Source organism: Astyanax mexicanus, chromosome 8, assembly GCF_023375975.1.
Source record: "Astyanax mexicanus isolate ESR-SI-001 chromosome 8, AstMex3_surface, whole genome shotgun sequence".
Lineage (NCBI taxonomy): Eukaryota > Metazoa > Chordata > Actinopteri > Characiformes > Acestrorhamphidae > Astyanax > Astyanax mexicanus.
The window spans coordinates 1695264-1721851 of record NC_064415.1 but is presented as its reverse complement, the minus strand read 5'-3'; the positions used below and the strand labels follow the sequence as shown (position 1 = coordinate 1721851).

The 26588-nt window shown below is 39.3% G+C and overlaps 2 protein-coding genes and 1 long non-coding RNA gene across 7 annotated transcripts in view; 2 read left to right on the top strand and 1 right to left on the bottom strand.

The window, feature by feature from the left end:
• Window positions 1-8990, bottom strand: part of LOC125803919 (uncharacterized) — a 112288-nt gene extending 103298 nt beyond the window's left edge. For 3 of the 4 annotated variants that reach the window (XR_007440353.1, XR_007440350.1, XR_007440351.1), the window contains exon 1: window positions 8871-8990. This is a non-coding gene — a long non-coding RNA (uncharacterized LOC125803919). Of the gene's footprint in view, window positions 1-7340; window positions 7378-8870 lie in introns of all 4 variants that reach the window. The other variant, XR_007440352.1, reaches the window with a different exon arrangement.
• The window catches only part of LOC111191213 (nuclear factor 7, ovary-like), a 430228-nt gene that overhangs the window by 83916 nt on the left and 319724 nt on the right, over window positions 1-26588 (top strand). The window lies entirely within an intron of this gene.
• The window catches only part of LOC111190634 (E3 ubiquitin-protein ligase TRIM39-like), a 419370-nt gene that overhangs the window by 105666 nt on the left and 287116 nt on the right, over window positions 1-26588 (top strand). The gene's annotated exons all lie outside the window — the stretch shown is intronic.

The window sequence follows — 26588 nt, the reverse complement described above, 5'->3', positions numbered from 1 at the left end:
ACAATGTGAGTTGTTACCAAAGTTTAGATTTAAGAGCTAGAGTGTAGATTTAAGTATACATAGGATCAGAATCAATAAACTCAGCACAATTGGACTAGAGTGCAACAAAGGATCTACACAGGATCAGCATGAACAAACTCACAGCACAACTGTTCAACAGGACTACCTCAACATTAACTGGGCAACACACACACTCACTCAGATGCACACACTCTTAAATCGCTCTCACTCTCACAACCAGCGTTTGTATCTGCCGCCTCGGACGCGCTCACACCGCTCCATGCTGCTTCGTGCCATGCGGCTCCCCTCAGGCTCCTCTTACACTGTAAGGCCCGCCTCTTCCTGTCTCAGCGCAGAGTGTGATTGGCAGCTGCAGCCAAGCTGGAGGAGGATCTTCATTAGTGCTCAGCCAATCACCTTTCTCCATAAACGTAACCTACACAGAGAGAGAGAGAGAGAGCGAGAGAGAGAGACATAGGGGAGGGAGCAAATAGAAAAAAAAACACACGTGCACTCGTTGCACGTAACACCCCCCCCCCCCTTAAAAATTTTACCACAAAGAAGTTTTTACAAACATCACTAAAATTTACTGCTCACAACTGTCGGCTGCTCGAGAAAGAGCATCGGCGACAACATTCTCCATTCCCTTTTTGTGTCGAATCTCCAAGTTGTAATCTTGGAGAAGCAATGCCCACCGCATAAGACGCTGATTCTTGTTGTACATTCTAGAGAGGAACACCAAGGGGTTATGGTCTGTAAAAACAACAACAGGAAGAGAGGAAGAGCCCACATACACCTCAAAATGCTGGATGGCTAAAAGCAAGGCCAAAGCCTCCTTCTCAATTGTTGAGTAGTTTCTCTGGTAAGATGTAAACTTGTGAGAATAAAAACAGACTGGATGTAAAATACCATCAGCATCCTCCTGGAGCAGAACAGCACCAGCACCAACAGCACTCGCATCAACCTCTAGAAGAAAAGGCCTACTAAAGTCAGGGGCAGAGAGTACAGGAGCATCAGACAACAAAATCTTAACACTGGTAAAAGCATGATCACAAGCAGAAGACCATTTAAAATTAACAGAAGGGCTAAGCAGACTAGTAAGAGGCTGCACTACAGCAGAAAAATTACGACAAAACCTTCTGTAATAGCTTGCCATGCCTAAAAATCTGCGCAAGCATCGCCTTGTTTTGGGCAAGGGGAACTCCAAAATAGCCTTTACTTTGGCCTGCACAGGCCGGACCTGACCTCTCCCAACCTGCACTCCTAAGTAGGTAACTGTGGCCTGAGCAAAAACACATTTGGCCAAATTCAAAGTCAAAGAGGCTTGTTTGAGCCGACAAAATACCTCACGCAAAGTTTTCATATGGCTATCCCAATCTGCACTGTACACCACAGCATCATCAAGGTAAGCAGAGCAACCTTTAATATCACCCAGTACAATATTAATAAGACGCTGAAATGTAGCTGGGGCATTTTTAAAACCAAACGGCATAACAGTGTACTGCAGAAAATCATCTGGCGTCACAAACGCAGAGATATCTGAAGCTTCAGGTGTAAGAGGGACTTGCCAGTAACCTTTTAATAAGTCTAACTTAGTAACAAAGTGGGCTGCACCAATGTTGTCTATGCAGTCATCCATTCTAGGCAGGGGATATGAATCTGCAACTGTAACTGCATTCACCTTCCTGTAGTCTGTACAAAACCTATGGCTTCCATCAGGTTTAGGAACTAAGACACAAGGGGAACTCCACGGACTTGAGCTATGCTTAGCAAAACCATGTTCCAAAAGATAGTCAACTTCTGACTTCATAATAGCTCTCTTAGCTACATTTGTCCTATATGGGTGCTGCTTAACTGGAACACTACTAGTAACTTTTACATCATGCTGCACTATAGTAGTTTGTGTGGGCACATCACTAAATAAGGACGAAAAATCTTTAACCAAGCAAAGAACATCATTTCTTTGTTCACTACTGAGATGTGTTAGATTTGAAGGTAAATCTACCAACGCCTGAGAATTGGACAATTTAGCAGCGACTTCAGAAGGTGCATGTAACTGTACATCATTACCTTCATTGTGCAAATCCAATTCAGCTGAAACACCCACAACAGCAACAGAGGAGACTGGAGCCACCTCAGCTTTCACAGCATCCCTGGGAAGATAGGACTTCAACATGTTTACATGACACAAACGTGAGCCACGTTTACGATCAGGAGTCTGAATCACATAGTTTGTATCACTTAGCCTTTTTCCCACTAAATAAGGACCAGAAAAACGTGCGGAAAGACACGAGCCAGAAGTAGGCAACAAAACCAAAACCTGATCACCAGGGTTAAAATCCCGTTGCACTGCCTTTTTGTCGTGAACATCCTTCATGACACCTTGGGACTTTTGTAGGGACTCACGAGCAATTTCCCAAGCTTTAACCAACCGCTCGCGAACAGTACTCACATACTCCAACACAGACTTTGTTTTCTTACTAGTCCCATCATCAGACATAAGAGATTCCTGTAAAACCTTTAATGGGCCACGCACAGTATGCCCGAAGACAAGATCTGCCGGACTAAAAGACAAAGATTCCTGCACTGCCTCACGAAAAGCAAATAAAAGCAAGGGTACACCCTCATCCCAGCCTTTACCTGTTTCCAGGCAATACCGCTTCAGAGCTGACTTCAGCGACTGGTGAAATCTTTCCAGAGCACCTTGAGATTCTGGGTGGTAAGGACTAGAAACCACATGCTTAATGTTGAGCATCTTCATGACCTGCTGAAAGATCTTGGACATAAAATTAGTTCCCTGATTGGTCTGTACTTCTCTAGGAAGACCAAAGGTAGAAAAGAACTTCACCAAAGCACGCACAATTACTGGGGCAGTTATCTTCCTGAGAGGTATAGCTTCAGGAAAACGTGTAGCGGTACACATAATAGTCAGGAGAAACTGATTACCTGATTTAGATTTTGGCAACGGACCGACACAATCAACCAAAACACGTTCAAATGGTTCTCCCATAACAGGCACAGGACAGAGCGGGGCTGGAGGAATCTGCTGATTAGGTTTACCTACACACTGACAGGTACGGCAAGTGCGACAGTACTCTGCAACATCCTTCTTAAGAGAAGGCCAGAAAAAACACTTCAGAACACGGCTATATGTCTTAGTGACACCTAAGTGACCAGACCAAGGACTATCATGTGCAAGACGCAGCACATGCTTTCTGTAGGCAGTAGGCATTACTATCTGGTAAGCTGTATGCAGCTCAGGATTTCTTACAGCTTTCCAACATCTCATAAGTAAGCCACCATCCAAGTAATAAGTTACCCATTTATCAGACACCTCAGACAACTTAGATACCCAAGAGTAATACTTGTGTAAAGTATGGTCTGCCTTCTGTGCTTTTACAAGTTGTGCCCGACTAATTCCACAATCAGACAATTCTGACTCGTCCAACTTAACTGGAGCTACATCTCCAGAGACAACTTTGGGCTCAGACACGAGAGAACTCACATTCTCTGGACCAGGGACTAAAAACGTATCAGACAAATCCACTACATCACGCAACTTACGTGATTGAGCACGAGTGACGACACAAGCAGGGAACACAACAGAAACCTCATCATCCACAAGTGATTCAAGAGTAGGGGTATCTAAAACCTCTAAAATGGGAAATACCTTCCCACCAGCCACATCATTGCCTAAAATCAGATCCACACCACCTACAGGTAAAGCATCACATACTGCCAGTCTAAACTCACCAGACACAAGGTCTGAGGACAGATCAACTGTGTGTAGAGGAGCTTTAATGTATCCTGAGCCTACACCCTTACATACAGCACATGCACCACAGAATGACTGAGCTGAAAAAGGTAAACAACTGGATAAGATAAGAGACTGTGCCGCCCCAGTATCCCTTAATATACTGACTGAAGCTGCAGCACCACCATGCCCCAAACTGACATTTCCTCTTGACATAAAAGGCTTAAAAGAAGAATCAACACATTGCATAGGGCGATCCGACATGTCAGTACATACACAATCCACAAAACCAACACTTTTAGCTGAACCACCAGTTTGCGGCTTATTCGGTCTCTCCAACTTTCTTTTCAGCGCTAAACAGTCACCAGCTATATGGCCAACTTTGTGACAGTAATAACATTCACGGGCACTAAAGGAACGTGGTGGGGAACCACCACCTTGAGAATTCTTTACACTACTTCCTGAAGTACTCTCTATCTTAACTACAGGAGACCTAAAGGTTTGCCTGTGCGTGAGTACAAACTCATCAGCCTGCACAGCTGCTTGGGACACATTAACAGCAGAGCGTTCATTCAAATAAGTTACAACACGTTCTGGTAAACAGTTCTTAAAATCTTCTAAAAGAACAAGTTCACGGAGCGACTCAAAATCATTCACCTTATTTGCACTACACCACTTATCAAAAAGAACTCCTTTCTCCCTCACAAACTCAACATGAGTTTGAGCTGACTGCTTTCTTAGATTCCTAAACCGCTGACGGTATGCTTCTGGCACTAACTCATAAGCGCGCAAAATAGCAGACTTGACAACATCATATTGCAAGCTATCCTGAAGTGATAAAGCAGAACACACTTCCTGTGCCTTACCTACTAGCTTACATTGCAAAAGAACAGGCCAGATATCCTTCGGCCATGCCAAAGTTGTTGCTAATCTCTCAAACACGCTAAAATAGGTGTCCACTTCAGCTTCTCTAAACACAGGCACCAAAGAGATATATTTAGACACGTCACAGGAGGAAGTGTGAGGCACAACCGGGACAACTACTGGCGACTCCGACCCACCACTAGATGGCACTGCGACAGGTGGAACAGGAGTGGCAGAAGACATCCACTTAGGTTGAACTGAGGTGATCTCCAACGCCTTCAGCTCTAACTCTCGCAGACGTATTATCCGCTCAGACTCCAACTCAAGTTTACGCACCGCTAGCTCAAACTCAAACTTGCGCACCTCAGCACGCTCCTTAGCATCAAACTCAAGTCTGGCTAGGCGTAACTTAAAAGGCTCCTCAGCCAAAGACTGAGGAGACTCTGTATAACCAGGTGAGACAGGATCAAAGTGAGGTAAAACATTTCTTACCTCAGTCTCCACAACTGGCACCACCACTGTCGTCTCTGGCCCATCCGAACTATCCACCAGCTCCGCCGGTGAAGTACTCTCCTCAGGAACAGCACTCTCCACAAGTGGGGAAGGAACGCCACACGTAGTATCTAACACTGGTTGCACACTCAACACACCAACTGCAACTAAATGATCAAAAACCAAGTTATATATGTCCTTCTTTAACATAGCCCGTGTTGTGGGAAGCTTAAAGTGGTCAGCTATTAAAATCAGGTCATCCTTCTTACAACATTGTAGCGCTTCACAAGTAGGTGACTCAAAAAAACATTGCAGATCACGAAGCCATTTTTACAAGTAATGAGCGACAATTAACCAAATTCTAAACACTAGCAACTACTATCAACCAAAATTGTTTCCACAACCACCATCATCACATGCTCAACACCCACTAGTGGGGTAGGCGGGACCAGTAATTATCCCGGACGAGCCCCCAATTGTTATGCTCCTCCCCTTTTGTCTAGGGGTGAGGAGGAGTAACAAAATGGCATGTGGTAGTGGAGGAAGTGGAAAGACAACAATTGGTGGTAAAACAAAAATGTTTATTACAGAAATCAAAGAGGTACAAAAATATATAGATAGAAATAAATAAACTGAAGCTAAAGAGAATAAATCAAATTAAATGTACTTTTAACAAAACTAGAAAGTGCATTTAAGAGAAAATAAATCAACAGAAACTGTAGTCTAAAGGTGGACTAAGGACGGTGCCAACGAAAAGAAAATAATAAAACAAAACTAAACTGCCTAACCAAACACTAAACTAACCAAAATACAAAAGTAGCACCCGCCCCTAATCTCGTGTGTTAAACAAAAGTGCTCCTGCGTGTGTGTAAATGTAGGGCGCCCATCTTACCTGTCCACACAGTAGACAAACAGAAGTGAGGTACAATAATTAGTGTGCTCAAACAATGTGAGTTGTTACCAAAGTTTAGATTTAAGAGCTAGAGTGTAGATTTAAGTATACATAGGATCAGAATCAATAAACTCAGCACAATTGGACTAGAGTGCAACAAAGGATCTACACAGGATCAGCATGAACAAACTCACAGCACAACTGTTCAACAGGACTACCTCAACATTAACTGGGCAACACACACACTCACTCAGATGCACACACTCTTAAATCGCTCTCACAACCAGCGTTTGTATCTGCCGCCTCGGACGCGCTCACACCGCTCCATGCTGCTGCGTGCCATGCGGCTCCCCTTAGGCTCCTCTTACACTGTAAGGCCCGCCTCTTCCTGTCTCAGCGCAGAGTGTGATTGGCAGCTGCAGCCAAGCTGGAGGAGGATCTTCATTGGTGCTCAGCCAATCACCTCTCTCCATTAACGTAACCTTACAGAGAGAGCGAGAGAGAGCAAATAGAAAAAAAACACACGTGCACTCGTTGCACGTAACAGTAATGTACCAGGAGCACTGGAAGCAGAACAGCCCCAGAGCATGATGCTCCCACCACCATGCTTAACAGCTGCTGCTACAGTGCTCTTTGGGTTTAATGGGATTATCTGGTTTTTACTCTTCCGAATGTCTTTATCTAATCAGAACATAAAACGTTCCAGAGGAGGAACGCTGTGGGAGATGGTCTGGTTTTCTGTTCCACTTTCTGATTTATTATCTTCATTAAAAGCCGTGTCAGTGTTCCACACTAACAGACAGAGTTATCTCTTCAGATAAAGTCTGATCTCCTTCATTATCAGATTTAGATCAGCTCAGAGACCAGAGAATAAAGACTAGATACATCAGATACAGATATTTACCTTTAATTATTATTATTTAGGTAGTTTAATTCCTCACTCCCTCTGTAACAACCTGTTACAGTTTTAATTCTACTATTATCGTTTTATTATATTACATTTTATTATTGGTATTTTTTATTTTTTTGTAGGTTAATTTACTTTAGTTCTTAATAATAAATTATTGTTTTTTTGCTTTCAAAGAATTTAAATTCCTGGTCTTGTTTTAATGACATTCTTATACTCTTGAATCTAAAACTCAATATTTTTCTGAGTACAAATAAATACAGATAATAATGAAGGTAGATTGGTTGATTGATTAAAAGAAAGTGTATTATTTGTAGTATTATTATTGAAAGCATAATTAATATTAATTCTTAAATTATCTTATATAAAATGCCCACGACCACCAGGGGGTGCCTTTACTCCCCAACAGGCCTGAAAGACAAATACAGTACCTGCTGTTTACTCACACCTGGAAGAGAGGAAACACACCTGGAGATAAAAGAGAGAGAAAGAGAAAAGATGAGCATAAAGATACAAATATATATATTTATTTTAAGATTTTATCTTTATGTTTGTATCTTGAATCCTATATAGATATCTGACATATTGTCATAAATAGACACATATCATAAAGCACTGTGCTTCTCAATATATACATACACTACCAATAAAACAGTATAAGAATCACTGAATAAACACATTGCTGCATTAAAAATATATAAATAAAATAAATTACATTTAAATAATATGTGCAGCTTAGTCTCAGTTACATGTAACACTCTCTCCTCAGTAATATTAGCTAGCTCTGCACTAACCTTAGTTCTCTCCTCAGTAATATTAGCTAGCTCTCCGCTAACCTTAGTTTTCTCCTCAGTAATATTAGCTAGCTCTGCACTAACCTTAGTTTTCTCCTCAGTAATATTAGCTAGTTCTGCATTAAACTAAGTTTTCTCCTCAGTAATATTAGCTAGCTCTGCGCTAACCTTAGTTTTCTCCTCAGTAATATTAGCTAGCTCTGCACTAACCTTAGTTTTCTCCTCAGTAATATTAGCTAGTTCTGCATTAAACTAAGTTTTCTCCTCAGTAATATTAGCTAGCTCTGCGCTAACCTTAGTTTTCTCCTCAGTAATATTAGCTAGCTCTGCACTAACCTTAGTTTTCTCCTCAGTAATATTAGCTAGTTCTGCATTAAACTAAGTTCTCTCCTCAGTAATATTAGCTAGCTCTGCGCTAACCTTAGTTTTCTCCTCAGTAATATTAGCTAGCTCTCCACTAACCTTAGTGTTCTCCTCAGTAATATTAGCTAGCCCTCCACTAACCTTAGTGTTCTCCTCAGTAATATTAGCTAGCTCTCCACTGAACTTAGTGTTCTCCTCAGTAATATTAGCTAGTTCTGTGCTAACCTTAGTTTTCTCCTCAGTAATATTAGCTAGCTCTGCACTAACCTTAGTTTTCTCCTCAGTAATATTAGCTAGCTCTGCACTAACCTTAGTTCTCTCCTCAGTAATATTAGCTAGCTCTGCACTAACCTTAGTTTTCTCCTCAGTAATATTAGCTAGCTCTGCAATAACCTTAGTTCTCTCCTCAGTAATATTAGCTAGCTCTGCACTAAACTTAGTTTTCTCCTCAGTAATATTAGCTAGCTCTCCACTAACCTTAGTTTTCTCCTCAGTAATATTAGCTAGCTCTCCACTAACCTTAGTTTTCTCCTCAGTAATATTAGCTAGCTCTGCGCTAATTTAATTTTCTCCTCTAACATGTAAAATAGTGTTTTGGCGCTAAAACGGCCGTAACTCAGCGCTGATAATCCAACCGGGGCAGAAATAATAAATTATTAGACAAAATATGCTTTAATACTCGCTAGAAATACAGAGAATTATGAGTAGAACTGATATAAAACCTCATTTTGCCGTTAACGTTTCTCAAAAATTCTAGAAAAAAAAAACAGCACTTTTTTTAAGAAGTTTTTCAGCTCTGCATACCTGCTGCACTGCATTCAAGCTTCTCTGGAGCTACGGGAGCCGCGGAGGGATAATTAAAGAAAAAAACACGCAGTTGCCTTGTTAATGCAGGTGTTCTGTCAAGCTTTGCTACCTATCGATATGTGCGTCTTTACGAGACTGCGCATGCGCCGACCATCGTTTTCACATATGTTTTCATGTTTATCATGATAATTCTTTATTTTTTTTTATTGGGAGCATCAAACAACCTGCTTCCATGTTTAAAAAACGCTGTAATTAGCAGTTAAAATAATAATAAACTATAAAACTATATATAAAAAATCGGTTTCTAATCAGGTATGTTTTTTATATTTAACTTTTTTTCAACTTTACTTGATACAGTGATTTAGCCTATACACATATCCTACCTAGGTTTCTGCTCAGAGTATTTTCTAATAACGTTTCTAATATATTGCTTTTTCTAATGAAATAATACTAGGGTAGCACGGTTTGACAAGGTAGGACAGAGAACAGGAAATTGTAGTCCAAAATAAAAACACAGATAAAATATAGCCGCAAGCGGCAATCATCGGGTTCAAGCACCAACTTGCACAATGGTGCCTACTGGAGCATTGAATGGTGATGTGTAAGAAGGTCTAATATGATTGGAGATGCCCTGTCACATTTAGAAATTATCAAGTTTTTCACCTGTTATTAATGTTGAGCAGAGGCCTTTCAACCTGATCAGTGCTTAAATTCACATGTAAATCTAGTGAACTTTGTAGGATATTCATTAAGTGAGTTAGAACTAGTCAAAAGGTGTCTACATGTTATTGGTATTGATCAGGTGGCTTCAACCAGAATGTTCACAAAGTGGTATTCAGATTGACCTTTGAACCTTTGCAGAACAAGCTGAAATGTTTGACCAAACAAGTTTAAATTAACACAAAGGAGTGAATGTTCTGATATGACATGTAATTACGAAGTTATTATAAATCTAGTTCTGAATTAAATGGCGCTTCATCAAGCACCAACTAGCACAATGGTGCCTACTAGAGCATAGGATGGTGATGTGTAAGAAGGTCTAACACAATTGGAGACATTCTGTCACATTTAGAAATGATCAAAAGTCTTTCACCTGTTATTAATGTTGAGAAGAGGCACAAAGGAGTGAATGTTCTGATATGACATGTAATGTCAAGTTATTCTTAATCTAGTTCTGTATTAAATGGCGCTTCATCAGAGTGATATTGTACAGAGGTCTTTAACATTGTGAGATTACAGCAAATACTGCAGAGTTACAGCAATTTAGGTTAGAAATTCCAAGGACGCACAGATTGCTTGATGCCTGGAGAGTATTGTATGTGAAATTTTCACAAATGTTTTTAATGAACATTTACCTAGAGACTCTACAGTGTGCAGCAAGACTGAAATGGAGGTGATAGGCCAAATATCCAGAGAGTAGTTTCAATATAGCTATTTTCAAACAATTAGCAATTATGAATGAACAAAGCACTTTTTAAACATAGTTGTATTGAGAAATTTGTCAGAGCCACTGTACTAAATATGGCAAACACAATTAGATGTCAAAATAGTACAGCATGATTGACATATACTCGTTTTTTTGGAACAGCGCCCCCCAGTGGGCGGATTGTTTCAGCACTTTGCAGGTCACTACAGTGTCTCCACCTGAACATAACTGCCAAATATCATCCAGATTGGGCAACATTCAGCCTGCCAAAATGTCTGCTGAATGCTGATTGGCTGATGGTGTTCAGCCATGTTGATTGATTAAGTTGCCCTTTGAACATCCTTTAGAGGCTGTATGATAGATTCTGCATGCAAAGTTTCAACTTGCTAGGTTGCACAGTTGCTGAGAAACAGTGCTCCAAACTTACCTCTTGAAGTGAATGGGGCATATATCCGGAAGGACTAATTTGCATATGGCGGCCATATTGTTTACATATTTCAACTTTTTCTTAATGAATATTGAAGCGCATGCTCTCACGAGTGTTTTGATACCAAACATGCCAGGATTGGTCAAAATTCCTAGGACTAGTTTGCAAAAGTAGGTTTTGCATATTATGCAAATTAGCAAAAAATCTATATAGACGGAAGTGCATGGTCCAAATTGGAAAGTTGTTGGTATTGACCCAAGGAATCCATCAAAAAAAGAATTTTGAATGTAGGTCTTATGGTTTTTGAGTTATTGAGAAAATTGTGAATAATGAATTTCCTTGTTTATAGCGCCACCACTTGACCAATCGGTGCCATTTTTGTTGTCCACCGAGATGCACTGATCCTACATCTACCTACCAAGTTTCATTTCTCTATGACTTACGGTTTAGGCTGCACAACTGTTTTTACAGGAGAAAAAGAATAATAATAATAAATATAGCCGCAAGCGGCGATTTACGGGGTTCGAGCGTTACAGGCAAAGAGACCCCTGGAGGCCAGTTAGGCTTAAAACATGTTGCCGGTTGACCGGCATCGCCAAACTGGATGAGTATGACCAGCATGACCGTGAAGACCAAGCTAGATTACCAGCATGACTAATCTGGATGACAAACTTGTTGACCATATTGACCAAGCTGGAAGACCATAATGACCAAACTGGATGACCAGCATGGCAAAGGTGGTTGGCCAGTATGACCAAGCTGGAAGACCACCATTACTATGAGGACAAAGCTGAATGACCAGCAGGACCATAATGACCAATGTGAATGGCCAGCATGACCAAGCTGGATGGCCAGCATAACCAAGCTGGGTGACCAGCGTGACCATAAAGACCATAATGGCAATGCTAGATGAGTGGTGTGAGTAAACTAGTTGAAAAGCATTGATAAATTGAGCTGTAGTGTTCATCAGGTTTTATGTGGTGTCTTACTGCACTCTAGTGGGCATTTGGTGAAACAAATTCAGTTCTTAAATTGAAAAAACACAAGGCATAAAAAGGGCATATAAATAACCCGTATATAGTATATAAGTTTTGACCTGATTAACATTCCGCCTGTTAAAAGCTTGCTGGAATGTGATTGGCTAATAGTGACCACAAAAGTGTCCATATCAAATTTTCATTTGGTGTACCATTAGTGCATGGGCCATAGATGATAATTGGCTAGGATGACCTTGATAGCTTGTATGCTTCTAGAGAAACAGCTATCGAGCATTGGCCCCGCCCCCTGGGGGTGTATGTCTACTTAAACTGACAGGGTATCTGAGAATCATGTAATTATCAAAGGACTGAAGTGGTATTAGTGTCAGGTTAAGCATTCAAAAGTTATAAGTGTTAAAGACATTTTACTGCACCATGGTAGAACTCATTTGCATATGGCGGCCATATTGTTTATAAATGTAAAGATTTTTTTAATAATTATTGAGGAGTAAGCTCTGCTGAACTGTTTGACACCAAACATGTCATGATTGGTCAAGGATCCAAGGACAAGATCTCAAAAGTAGGTTTTGCATATTATGCAAATTAAAAAAAAAATTAAGTGGGTGGAGCATAAACAAGAATGACCCAGGTGGCTGACCATCATGAACAAGAAGGATAAAGATGTTCAATTAAGCAAGACAAGCAAGATTGAATAAGTTCAGCAGAGCTTTAATTTAGAATAATTCACCTGTAGCTGTTTCACCAAATGACCACCAGAGCGCAGCAAGAGACCACATATAACCTGCTGGAAATCTATCACTCTATAAGTAAGACAGAACATTCCCTATCAGTGTGTTTCTATTTATTAAAAAGAGAAGAAAAGTCCGATTGGGCTCCAAATTGGTATTCATGATCAAGTGGTCTGTATATACATGTATGTAAATTTGTGTGTTGATAGGGTCAAAGGTTCCTGACTTCTGACCATTTAGGTTTGAAAAAAGTGATAATACAGGCTTATGGCCTACAAAATGGCTGTTGCTCTTTGGCCATATTAGAGGCAAAAAATATCTGATTTGGCTCAAAATTTGCAATCAAGATCACAATATCAGTCTATATATGTATGTCAATTTCTGTGTCAATAGGGTCAAAGGTTCCTGACTTCTGTCAATTTAGATTTGAAAAAAGCGATAATACAGGCTTGAGGCCTACAAAATCACTGTAGTTTTCCAGCCGTTGTAGAGGCAAAACATGTCCAATTTGGCTGAAAATTTGCAATCAAGATCAGATTATGAGTCTATATATGTGTATAAATGTGTGTGTTGATAGGGTGAAAGGTTCCTGTCTTCTGTCCATTTAGGTTGGAAAATAGCGATAAATAGAATAAATTGAAAATAGTTATTTTTTCACTGTAGAGCCTACTGAAGACGTATTTGGCTCATACTTGGCACATGTACTTCAAATGTCATTGTTAATTAGTAGCTTCAACAGTTTTGGCATGTTTTAAACTTTGAGAGAGTTTTGGCCAAATAACTCTGAAAAGGCTTTCACGTACATGTTTGATCAAGGTTTATGGGCCTCAAATAGTTAAAATGTCAAGATTTTTTTGATAATTATTTACCTACAGGGTCTCAAGATTGCATCAAGACCAAATTTGTTTTGATTGATTAAGGACTTAAAGACAAGTTCGAAAAGAGCAATTTTTACTCTTTTGGCCACTGATGAAAATCTTTGCATTTTTGGTAAACATATGTAATTACAAAGTTGTAAAGGCTACAGCAAAGTATACAACTAAAAAAGAATAACAAGCCTAGGCCACTTGTACCTTTAGATATAACTGATTTTCTGCTATAGCGCCCCCTTGAGGCCAATCAACGCCATATTTTAATGGATGATAGAAGGCCCTGAGATACATGTAGGGTATAAGTATCGTCCTGATTGGTCATTGTTTAGCCTGTCAAAAGCTTGCTGTAATCTGATTGGCTAATAACGATCGCAAAAATTTGCATATCAAATTTTCCTTCTGTAAAACATTAGGATATAGGCCATAGATGATACATGTCAAAGGAGAGCTTCATAGCTTTTACGGTTCCTGAGAAACAGATTTTTAGCTTTGGCTCCGCCCCCTGGGGGCGTATGTCTACACAGATTGACGGGCTACCTCAGAATCATGTTGGCATCAAAGGACTAAAGTGGCATTAGTGTAGGTTTAAGCATTCAAAAGTTACAGCTGTTAGAGTAAATTTGGGTGTGCCACGGTAAGATTAATTTGCATATGGCGGCCATATTGTTTACAAATTTCACAATTTTTTCGATAATTATTGAGGACGGGACTCTGTTGAGTTGTTTGACACCAAATATGACAGGATTGGTCAATGACCCTAGGACAAGTTCTCAAAAGTAGGTTTTGCATATTATGCTAAATAGCAAAAAATCTAAGTGGGCGGAGCTTAGTGGTTCTATTGACCTTTTTGATTTTCCATTAACCATGGAATCATATAATGCAAGAATTTTTGATCTAGCTATCAGGGCGTTGGAGTTAGGTGGCCTAACGCGTTGACCTTCGCCATAGCGCCCCCTTGAGGCCGATCGGGCTCATCTTTTGAATCTGAGTAGCGGTGAGAAGTACTACCATATGACCAAGTCTCAGCCCTGTAGGCCTTACGGTTTCTTCTGCCCAATCACTTCTATGGCAGAAAAAGAATAAGAATAATAAATATAGCCGCAAGCGGCGATTTACGGGGTTCGAGCGTTACAGGCAAAGAGACCCCTGGAGGCCAGTTAGGCTTAAAACATGTTGCCGGTTGACCGGCTTCGCCAAACTGGATGAGGATGACCAGCATGACCGTGAAGACCAAGCTAGCATGACTAATCTGGATGACAAACTTGTTGACCATATTGACCAAGCTGGAAGACCATAACGACCAAACTGGATGAGCAGCATGGCAAAGGTGGTTGGCCAGTATGACCAAGCTGGAAGACCACCATTACTATGAGGACAAAGCTGAATGACCAGCAGGACCATAATGACCAATGTGAATGGCCAGCATGACCAAGCTGGATGGCCAGCATAACCAAGCTGGGTGACCAGCGTGACCATAAAGACCATAATGGCAATGCAAGATTAGTGGTGTGAGTAAACTAGTTGAAAAGCATTGATAAATTGAGCTGTAGTGTTCATCAGGTTTTATGTGGTGTCTTACTGCACTCTAGTGGGCATTTGGTGAAACAAATTCAGTTCTTAAATTGAAAAAACACAAGGCATAAAAAGGGCATATAAATAACCCGTATATAAGTTTTGACCTGATTAGCATTCCGCCTGTTAAAAGCTTGCTGGAATGTGATTGGCAAATAGTGACCACAAAAGTGTCCATATCAAATTTTTATTTGGTGTACCACTAGTGCATGGGCCATAGATGATAATTGGCAAGGATGACCTTGATAGCTTGTATGGTTCTAGAGAAACAGCTATCTAGCATTGGCCCCGCCCCCTGGGGGTGTATGTCTACTTAAACTGACAAGGTATCTGAGAATCATGTATTGATCAAAGGACTGAAGTGGTATTAATGTCAGGTTAAGCATTCAAAAGTTATAAGTGTTAAAGACATTTTACTGCACCATGGTAGAACTAATTTGCATATGGCGGCCATATTGTTTACAAATGTAAAGATTTTTTAAATAATTATTGATGAGTAAGCTCTGCTGAACTGTTTGACACCAAACATGTCATGATTGGTCAAGGAGCCAAGGACAAGATCTTAAAAGTATGTTTTGCATTTTATGCTAATTTAAAAATTAAGTGGGTGGAGCATAAACAAGAATGACCCAGGTGGCTGAGCAGCATGACCAAGAAGGATAAAGATGTTCAATTAAGCAAGACAAGCAAGATTGAATAAGTTCAGCAGAGCTTTAATTTAGAATAATTCACCTGTAGCTGTTTCACCAAATGACCACCAGAGCGCAGCAAGAGACCACATATAACCTGCTGGAAATCTATCACTCTATAAGTAAGACAGAACATTCCCTATCAGTGTGTTTCTATTTATTAAAAAGAGAAGAAAAGTCCGATTGGGCTCCAAATTGGTACTCATGATCAAGTGGTCTGTATATACATGTATGTAAATTTGTGTGTTGATAGGGTCAAAGGTTCCTGACTTCTGACCATTTAGGTTGGAAAAAAGTGATAATACAGGCTTATGGCCTACAAAATGGCTGTTGCTCTTTGGCCATATTAGAGGCAAAAAATATCTGATTTGGCTCAAAATTTGCAATCAAGATCACAATATCAGACTATATATGTATGTCAATTTCTGTGTCAATAGGGTCAAAGGTTCCTGACTTCTGTCCATTTAGATTTGAAAAAAGCGATAATACAGGCTTGAGGCCTACAAAATCGCTGTAGTTTTCCAGCCATTGTAGAGGCAAAACATGTCCGATTTGGCTGAAAATTTGCAATCAAGATCAGATTATCAGTCTATATATGTGTTTAAATTTGTGTGTTGATAGAGTGAAAGGTTCCTGTCTTCTGTCCATATAGGTTGGAAAATAGCGATAAATAGAATAAATTGAAAATAGTTATTTTTTCACTGTAGAGCCTACTGAAGACTTATTTGGCTCATACTTGGCACATGTACTTCAAATGTCATTGTTAATTAGTAGCTTCAACAGTTTTGGCATGTTTTAAACTTTGACAGAGTTTTGGCCAAATAACTCTGAAAAGGCTTTCACGTTCATGTTTGATCAAGGTGTTGGGGCCATAAAAAGTTAAAATTCCAACATTTTTTTGATAATTATTTACCTACACGGTCTCAAGATTGTGAAAAGACCAAAGTTGATTTAATTGGTTGAATATCCAGGGACTAGTTCGAAAAGTGCAATTTTTACTCTACTGGCCACTGATGCAAAACAATACATTTTTGGTAAAGACATGTAATTACAAAGTTGTAAAGGTTACAGAAAAGCATATAACTCAAAAAGAATAACAAGCCTAGGCCACTTGTACCTTTAGATATAACTGATTTTCTGCTATAGCGCCCCCTAGAGGCCAATCAACGCCATATTTTAATGAATGATAGAAGGCCCTCATATACATGTAGCGTATAAGTATCGTCCTGATTGGTGATTGTTTAGCCTGTCAAAAGCTTGCTGTAATCTGATTGGCTAATAGCCACCACAAAAATTCACACATCAAAATATCCTTAAGTAGACCATTAGGACATAGGCCACAGAGGATACATGCCAAACGAGAGCTTGATAGCTTGTACGGTTCCTGAGAAACAGATTTTTAGCTTTGGCTCCGCCCCCTGGGGGCGTACGTCTACACAGATAGACAGGCTACCTCAGAATCATGTTAGTAACAAAGGTCTAAAGCGGCATTAGTGTCAGTTTAAGCATTCAAAAGTTACAGCTGTTAGAGTGAATTTTGGTGTGCCATGGTAAGATTAATTTGCATATGGCGGCCATATTGTTTAGAAATTTCAAGATTTTTTCGATAATTATTGAAGTTGGGACTCTGCTGAGTTGTTTGACACCAAACTTGTCAGGATTGGTCAAAAATCCACAGACTAGTTCGCAAAAGTAGGTTTTGCATTTTATGCTAAATAGCAAAAAATCTAAGTGGGCGGAGCTTAGTGGTTCTATTGACCTTTTTGATTTGCCATTAACCAAGGAATCATATAATGCAAGAATTTTTGCTCTAGCTATCAGGGCGTAGGAGTTACGGGGCCAAACGCGTTGACCTTCGCCATAGCGCCCCCTTGAGGCCGATCGGGCTCATCTTTTGAATCTGAGTAGCGGTGAGAAGTACTACCATATGACCAAGTCTCAGCCCTGTAGGCCTTATGGTTTCTTCTGCCCAATCACTTCTATGGCAGAAAAAGAATAAGAACTATAATAATAATAAATATAGCCGCAAGCGGCGATTTACGGGGTTCGAGCGTTACAGGCAAAGAGACCCCTGGAGGCCAGTTAGGCTTAAAACATGTTGCCGGTTGACCGGCATCGCCAAACTGGATGAGGATGACCAGCATGACCGTGAAGACCAAGCTAGATTACCAGCATGACTAATCTGGATGACAAACTTGTTGACCATATTGACCAAGCTGGAAGACCATAATGACCAAACTGGATGACCAGCATGGCAAAGGTGGTTGGCCAGTATGACCAAGCTGGAAGACCACCATTACTATGAGGACAAAGCTGAATGACCAGCAGGACCATAATGACCAATGTGAATGGCCAGCATGACCAAGCTGGATGGCCAGCATAACCAAGCTGGGTGACCAGCGTGACCATAAAGACCATAATGGCAATGCTAGATGAGTGGTGTGAGTAAACTAGTTGAAAAGCATTGATAAATTGAGCTGTAGTGTTCATCAGGTTTTATGTGGTGTCTTACTGCACTCTAGTGCGCATTTGGTGAAACAAATTCAGTTCTTAAATTGAAAAAACACAAGGCATAAAAAGGGCATATAAATAACCCGTATATAGTATATAAGTTTTGACCTGATTAACATTCCGCCTGTTAAAAGCTTGCTGGAATGTGATTGGCTAATAGTGACCACAAAAGTGTCCATATCAAATTTTCATTTGGTGTACCATTAGTGCATGGGCCATAGATGATAATTGGCTAGGATGACCTTGATAGCTTGTATGGTTCTAGAGAAACAGCTATCGAGCATTGGCTCCGCCCCCTGGGGGGGTGTATGTCTACTTAAACTGACAGGGTATCTGAGAATCATGTAATGATCAAAGGACTGAAGTGGTATTAGTGTTAGGTTAAGCATTCAAAAGTTATAAGTGTTAAAGACATTTTACTGCACCATGGTAGAACTCATTTGCATATGGCGGCCATATTGTTTATAAATGTAAAGATTTTTTTAATGATTATTGAGGAGTAAGCTCTGCTGAAATGTTTGACACCAAACATGTCATGATTGGTCAAGGATCCAAGGACAAGATCTCAAAAGTAAGTTTTGCATATTATGCAAATAAAAAAAAAATTAAGTGTGTGGAACATAAACAAGAATGACCCAGGTGGCTGAGTAGCATGACCAAGAAGGATAAATATGTTCAATTAAGCAAGACAAGCAAGATTAAATAAGTTCAGCAGAGCTTTAATTTAGAATAATTCACCTGTAGCTATTTCACCAAATGACCACCAGAGCGCAGCAAGAGACCACATATAACCTGCTGGAAATCTATCACTCTATAAGTAAGACAGAACATTCCCTATCAGTGTGTTTCTATTTATTACAAAGAGAGGAAAAGTCCGATTGGGCTCCAAATTGGTTCTCATGATCAAGTGGTCTGTATATATATGTGTGTAAATTTGTGTGTTGATAGGGTCAAAGGTTCCTGACTTCTGTCCATTTAGGCTTGACAAAAGCGATAATACAGGCTTATGGCCTACAACATGGCTGTTGCTCTTTGGCCATATTAGAGGCAAAAAATATCTGATTTGGCTCAAAATTTGCAATCAAGATCACAATATCAGTCTATATATGTATGTCAATTTCTGTGTCAATAGGGTCAAAGGTTCCTGACTTCTGTCCATTTAGGTTTGAAAAAAGCGATAATACAGGCTTGAGGCCTACAAAATCGCTGTAGTTTTCCAGCCGTTGTAGAGGCAAAACATGTCCGATTTGGCTGAAAATTTGCAATCAAGATCAGATTATCAGTCTATATATGTGTATAAATTTGTGTGTTGATAGGGTGAAAGGTTCCTGTCTTCTGTCCATTTAGGTTGGAAAATAGCGATAAATAGAATAAATTGAAAATAGTTATTTTTTCACTGTAGAGCCTACTGAAGACTTATTTGGCTCATACTTGGCACATGTACTTCAAATGTCATTCTTAATTAGTAGCTTCAACAGTTTTGGCATGTTTTAAACTTTGACAGAGTTTTGGCCAAATAACTCTGAAAAGGCTTTCACGTACATGTTTGATCAAGGTTTATGGGCCTCAAATAGTTAAAATGTCAAGATTTTTTTGATAATTATTTACCTACAGGGTCTCAAGATTGCATCAAGACCAAAATTCTTTTGATTGATTAAGGACTTAAAGACAAGTTCGAAAAGAGCAATTTTTACTCTTTTGGCCACTGATGAAAATCTTTGCATTTTTGGTAAACACATGCAATTAGGAAGTTGTAAAGGCTACAGCAAAGTATACAACTAAAAAAGAATTACAAGCCTAGGCCACTTGTACCTTTAGATATAACTGATTTTCTGCTATAGCGCCCCCTTGAGGCCAATGAACGCCATATTTTAATGGATGATAGAAGGCCCTCATATACATGTAGGGTATAAGTATCGTGCTGAAATGTTTGACACCAAACATGTCATGATTGGTCAAGGATCCAAGGACAAGATCTCAAAAGTAAGTTTTGCATATTATGCAAATAAAAAAAAAATTAAGTGTGTGGAACATAAACAAGAATGACCCAGGTGGCTGAGTAGCATGACCAAGAAGGATAAATATGTTCAATTAAGCAAGACAAGCAAGATTAAATAAGTTCAGCAGAGCTTTAATTTAGAATAATTCACCTGTAGCTATTTCACCAAATGACCACCAGAGCGCAGCAAGAGACCACATATAACCTGCTGGAAATCTATCACTCTATAAGTAAGACAGAACATTCCCTATCAGTGTGTTTCTATTTATTACAAAGAGAGGAAAAGTCCGATTGGGCTCCAAATTGGTTCTCATGATCAAGTGGTCTGTATATATATGTGTGTAAATTTGTGTGTTGATAGGGTCAAAGGTTCCTGACTTCTGTCCATTTAGGCTTGACAAAAGCGATAATACAGGCTTATGGCCTACAACATGGCTGTTGCTCTTTGGCCATATTAGAGGCAAAAAATATCTGATTTGGCTCAAAATTTGCAATCAAGATCACAATATCAGTCTATATATGTATGTCAATTTCTGTGTCAATAGGGTCAAAGGTTCCTGACTTCTGTCCATTTAGGTTTGAAAAAAGCGATAATACAGGCTTGAGGCCTACAAAATCGCTGTAGTTTTCCAGCCGTTGTAGAGGCAAAACATGTCCGATTTGGCTGAAAATTTGCAATCAAGATCAGATTATCAGTCTATATATGTGTATAAATTTGTGTGTTGATAGGGTGAAAGGTTCCTGTCTTCTGTCCATTTAGGTTGGAAAATAGCGATAAATAGAATAAATTGAAAATAGTTATTTTTTCACTGTAGAGCCTACTGAAGACTTATTTGGCTCATACTTGGCACATGTACTTCAAATGTCATTCTTAATTAGTAGCTTCAACAGTTTTGGCATGTTTTAAACTTTGACAGAGTTTTGGCCAAATAACTCTGAAAAGGCTTTCACGTACATGTTTGATCAAGGTTTATGGGCCTCAAATAGTTAAAATGTCAAGATTTTTTTGATAATTATTTACCTACAGGGTCTCAAGATTGCATCAAGACCAAAATTCTTTTGATTGATTAAGGACTTAAAGACAAGTTCGAAAAGAGCAATTTTTACTCTTTTGGCCACTGAAGAAAATCTTTGCATTTTTGGTAAACACATGCAATTAGGAAGTTGTAAAGGCTACAGCAAAGTATACAACTAAAAAAGAATTACAAGCCTAGGCCACTTGTACCTTTAGATATAACTGATTTTCTGCTATAGCGCCCCCTTGAGGCCAATGAACGCCATATTTTAATGGATGATAGAAGGCCCTCATATACATGTAGGGTATAAGTATCGTGCTGAAATGTTTGACACCAAACATGTCATGATTGGTCAAGGATCCAAGGACAAGATCTCAAAAGTAAGTTTTGCATATTATGCAAATAAAAAAAAAATTAAGTGTGTGGAACATAAACAAGAATGACCCAGGTGGCTGAGTAGCATGACCAAGAAGGATAAATATGTTCAATTAAGCAAGACAAGCAAGATTAAATAAGTTCAGCAGAGCTTTAATTTAGAATAATTCACCTGTAGCTATTTCACCAAATGACCACCAGAGCGCAGCAAGAGACCACATATAACCTGCTGGAAATCTATCACTCTATAAGTAAGACAGAACATTCCCTATCAGTGTGTTTCTATTTATTACAAAGAGAGGAAAAGTCCGATTGGGCTCCAAATTGGTTCTCATGATCAAGTGGTCTGTATATATATGTGTGTAAATTTGTGTGTTGATAGGGTCAAAGGTTCCTGACTTCTGTCCATTTAGGCTTGACAAAAGCGATAATACAGGCTTATGGCCTACAACATGGCTGTTGCTCTTTGGCCATATTAGAGGCAAAAAATATCTGATTTGGCTCAAAATTTGCAATCAAGATCACAATATCAGTCTATATATGTATGTCAATTTCTGTGTCAATAGGGTCAAAGGTTCCTGACTTCTGTCCATTTAGGTTTGAAAAAAGCGATAATACAGGCTTGAGGCCTACAAAATCGCTGTAGTTTTCCAGCCGTTGTAGAGGCAAAACATGTCCGATTTGGCTGAAAATTTGCAATCAAGATCAGATTATCAGTCTATATATGTGTATAAATTTGTGTGTTGATAGGGTGAAAGGTTCCTGTCTTCTGTCCATTTAGGTTGGAAAATAGCGATAAATAGAATAAATTGAAAATAGTTATTTTTTCACTGTAGAGCCTACTGAAGACTTATTTGGCTCATACTTGGCACATGTACTTCAAATGTCATTCTTAATTAGTAGCTTCAACAGTTTTGGCATGTTTTAAACTTTGACAGAGTTTTGGCCAAATAACTCTGAAAAGGCTTTCACGTACATGTTTGATCAAGGTTTATGGGCCTCAAATAGTTAAAATGTCAAGATTTTTTTGATAATTATTTACCTACAGGGTCTCAAGATTGCATCAAGACCAAAATTCTTTTGATTGATTAAGGACTTAAAGACAAGTTCGAAAAGAGCAATTTTTACTCTTTTGGCCACTGAAGAAAATCTTTGCATTTTTGGTAAACACATGCAATTAGGAAGTTGTAAAGGCTACAGCAAAGTATACAACTAAAAAAGAATTACAAGCCTAGGCCACTTGTACCTTTAGATATAACTGATTTTCTGCTATAGCGCCCCCTTGAGGCCAATGAACGCCATATTTTAATGGATGATAGAAGGCCCTCATATACATGTAGGGTATAAGTATCGTCCTGATTGGTCATTGTTTAGCCTGTCAAAAGCTGGCTGGAAACTGATTGGCTAATAGTGATCGCAAAAATTTGCATATCAAATTTTCCTTCTGTAAAACATTAGGACATAGGCCATAGATGATACATGCCAAAGGAGAGCTTCGTAGCTTGTATGGTTCCTGAGAAACAGATTTTTAGCTTTGGCTCCGCCCCCTGGGGGCGTATGTCTACACAGATTGACGGGCTACCTCAGAATCATGTTGGCATCATAGGTTTAAAGTGGCATTAGTGTAGGTTTAAGCATTCAAAAGTTACAGCTGTTAGAGTAAATTTGGGTGTGCCACGGTAAGATTAATTTGCATATGGCGGCCATACTGTTTGCAAATTTCACAGTTTTTTTGATAATTATTGAGGTTGGGACTCTGCTGAGTTGTTGGACACCAAATATGACAGGATTGGTCAATGACCCTAGGACAAGTTCTCAAAAGTATGTTTTGCATATTATGCTAAATAGCAAAAAATCTAAGTGGGCGGAGCTTAGTGGTTCTATTGACCTTTTTGATTTGCCATTAACCAAGGAATCATATAATGCAAGAATTTTTGCTCTAGCTATCAGGGTGTAGGAGTTACGAGGCCAAACGCGTTGACCTTCGCCATAGCGCCCCCTTGAGGCCGATCGGGCTCATCTTTTGAATCTGAGTAGCGGTGAGAAGTACTACCATATGACCAAGTCTCAGCCCTGTAGGCCTTACGGTTTCTTCTGCCCAATCACTTCTATGGCAGAAAAAGAATAAGAACTATAATAATAATAATAATAAATATAGCCGCAAGCGGCGATTTACGGGGTTCGAGCGTTACAGTCAAAGAGGCCCCTGGAGGTCAGTTAGGCTTAAAACATGTTGCTGGTTGACCGGCATCACCAAACTGGATGACCAGCATGGCAAAGGTGTTTGGCCAGTATGACCAAGCTGGATGACCAGTATTGCTATAATGACAAAGCTGAATGACCAGCAGGACCATAATGACCAATGTGAATGACCAGAATTACCTAGCTGGATGGGCAGCATAACCAAGCTAGGTGAACAGCGTGACCATAAAGACCATAATGACAATGCTAGATGAGTGGTGTGAGTAAACTAGTTGAAATGCATTGATAAATTGTGCTGTAGTGTTCAGCAGGTTTTATGTGGTCTCTTGCTGCACTCTAGTGGGCATTCGGAGAGCCTAGCAGTGAGGCATAAAAGGGCACATATCAATAACCAATAATATCAATAATAGTGTATAAGTTTTGACCTGATTAACATTTAGCCTGTCAAAAGCTTACAGGAATGCGATTGGCTTATAGTGACCACAAAAGTGTCCATATCAAATTTTCATTTGGTGTACCATTAGTGCATGGGCCATAGATGATAATTGGCAAGGATGACCTTGATAGCTTGTATGGTTCTAGAGAAACAGCTATCGAGCATTGGCTCCGCCCCCTGGGGGTGTATGTCTACTTAAACTGACAGGGTATCTGAGAGTCATGTAATGATCAAAGGACTGAAGTGGTATTAGTTTCAGGTTAAGCATTCAAAAGTTATAAGTGTTAAAGACATTTTACTGCACCATGGAAAAACTAATTTGCATATGGCGGCCATATTGTTTATAAATGTAAAGATTTTGTTTAATAATTATTGAGGAGTAAGCTCTGCTGAACTGTTTGACACCAAACATGTCATGATTGGACAAGGAGGCAAAGACAAGTTCTCAAAAGTAGGTTTTGCATATTATGCAAATTTAAAAAAAAAAATTGGGTGGAGCATAAACAAGAATGACCCAGGTGGCTGACCAGCATGACCAAGAAGGATAGAGATGTTCAATTAAGCAAGACAAGCAAGATTAAATAAGTTCAGCAGAGCTTTTATTTAGAATAATTCAACTGTAACTGTTTCACCAAATGACCACCAGAGCGCAGCAAGAGACCACATATAACCTGCTGGAAATCTATCACTCTATAAGTAAGACAGAACATTCCCTATCAGTGTGTTTCTATTTATTAAAAAGAGAAGAAAAGTCCGATTGGGCTCCAAATTGGTACTCATGATCAAGTGGTCTGTATATATATGTGTGTAAATTTGTGTGTTGATAGGGTCAAAGGTTCCTGACTTCTGTCCATTTAGGCTTGAAAAAAGCGATAATACAGGCTTATGGCCTACAAAATGGCTGTTGCTCTTTGGCCATATTAGAGGCAAAAAATATCTGATTTGGCTCAAAATTTGCAATCAAGATCACAATATCAGTCTATATATGTATGTAAATTTCTGTGTCGATAGGGTCAAAGGTTCCTGACTTCTGTCCATTTAGGTTTGAAAAAAGAGATAATACAGGCTTGAGGCCTACAAAATCGCTGTAGCTTTCCAGCCATTGTAGAGGGAAAACATGTCCAATGTGGCTGAAAATTTGCAATCAAGATCAGATTATCAGTCTATATATGTGTATAAATTTGTGTGTTGATAGGGTGAAAGGTTCATGTCTTCTGTCCATTTAGGTTGGAAAATAGCGATAAATAGAATAAATTGAAAATAGTTATTTTTTCACTGTAGAGCCTACTGAAGACTTATTTGGCTCATACTTGGCACATGTACTTCAAATGTCATTGTTAATTAGTAGCTTCAACAGTTTTGGCATGTTTTAAACTTTGACAGAGTTTTGGCCAAATAACTCTGAAAAGGCTTTCACGTACATGTTTGATCAAGGTTTATGGGCCTCAAATAGTTAAAATGTCAAGATTTTTTTGATAATTATTTACCTACAGGGTCTCAAGATTGCATCAAGACCAAATTTGTTTTGATTGATTAAGGACTTAAAGACAAGTTCGAAAAGAGCAATTTTTACTCTTTTGGCCACTGATGAAAATCTTTGCATTTTTGGTAAACATATGTAATTACAAAGTTGTAAAGGCTACAGCAACGTATACAACTAAGAAAGAATAACAAGCCTAGGCCACTTGTACCTTTAGATATAACTGATTTTCTGCTATAGCGCCCCCTTGAGGCCAATCAACGCCATATTTTAATGGATGATAGAAGGCCCTGAGATACATGTAGGGTATAAGTATCGTCCTGATTGGTCATTGTTTAGCATGTCAAAAGCTTGCTGGAAACTGATTGGCTAATAACGATCGCAAAAATTTGCATATCAAATTTTCCTTCTGTAAAACATTAGGACATAGGCCATAGATGATACATGCCAAAGGAGAGCTTCATAGCTTGTACGGTTCCTGAGAAACAGATTTTTAGCTTTGGCTCCGCCCCCTGGGGGCGTATGTCTACACAGATTGACGGGCTACCTCAGAATCATGTTGGCATCAACGGTCTAAAGTGGCATTAGTGTAGGTTTAAGCATTCAAAAGTTACAGCTGTTAGAGTAAATTTGGGTATGCCACGGTAAGATTAATTTGCATATGGCGGCCATATTGTTTACAAATTTCACAATTTTTTTGATAATTATTGAGGGTGGGACTCTGCTGAGTTGTTTGACACCAAATATGACAGGATTGGTCAATGACCCTAGGACAAGTTCTCAAAAGTAGGTTTTGCATATTATGCTAAATAGCAAAAAATCTAAGTGGGCGGAGCTTAGTGGTTCTATTGACCTTTTTGATTTGCCATTAACCAAGGAATCATATAATGCAAGAATTTTTGCTCTAGCTATCAGGGCGTGGCAGTTACGAGGCCTAACGCGTTGACCTTCGCCATAGCGCCCCCTTGAGGCCGATCGGGCTCA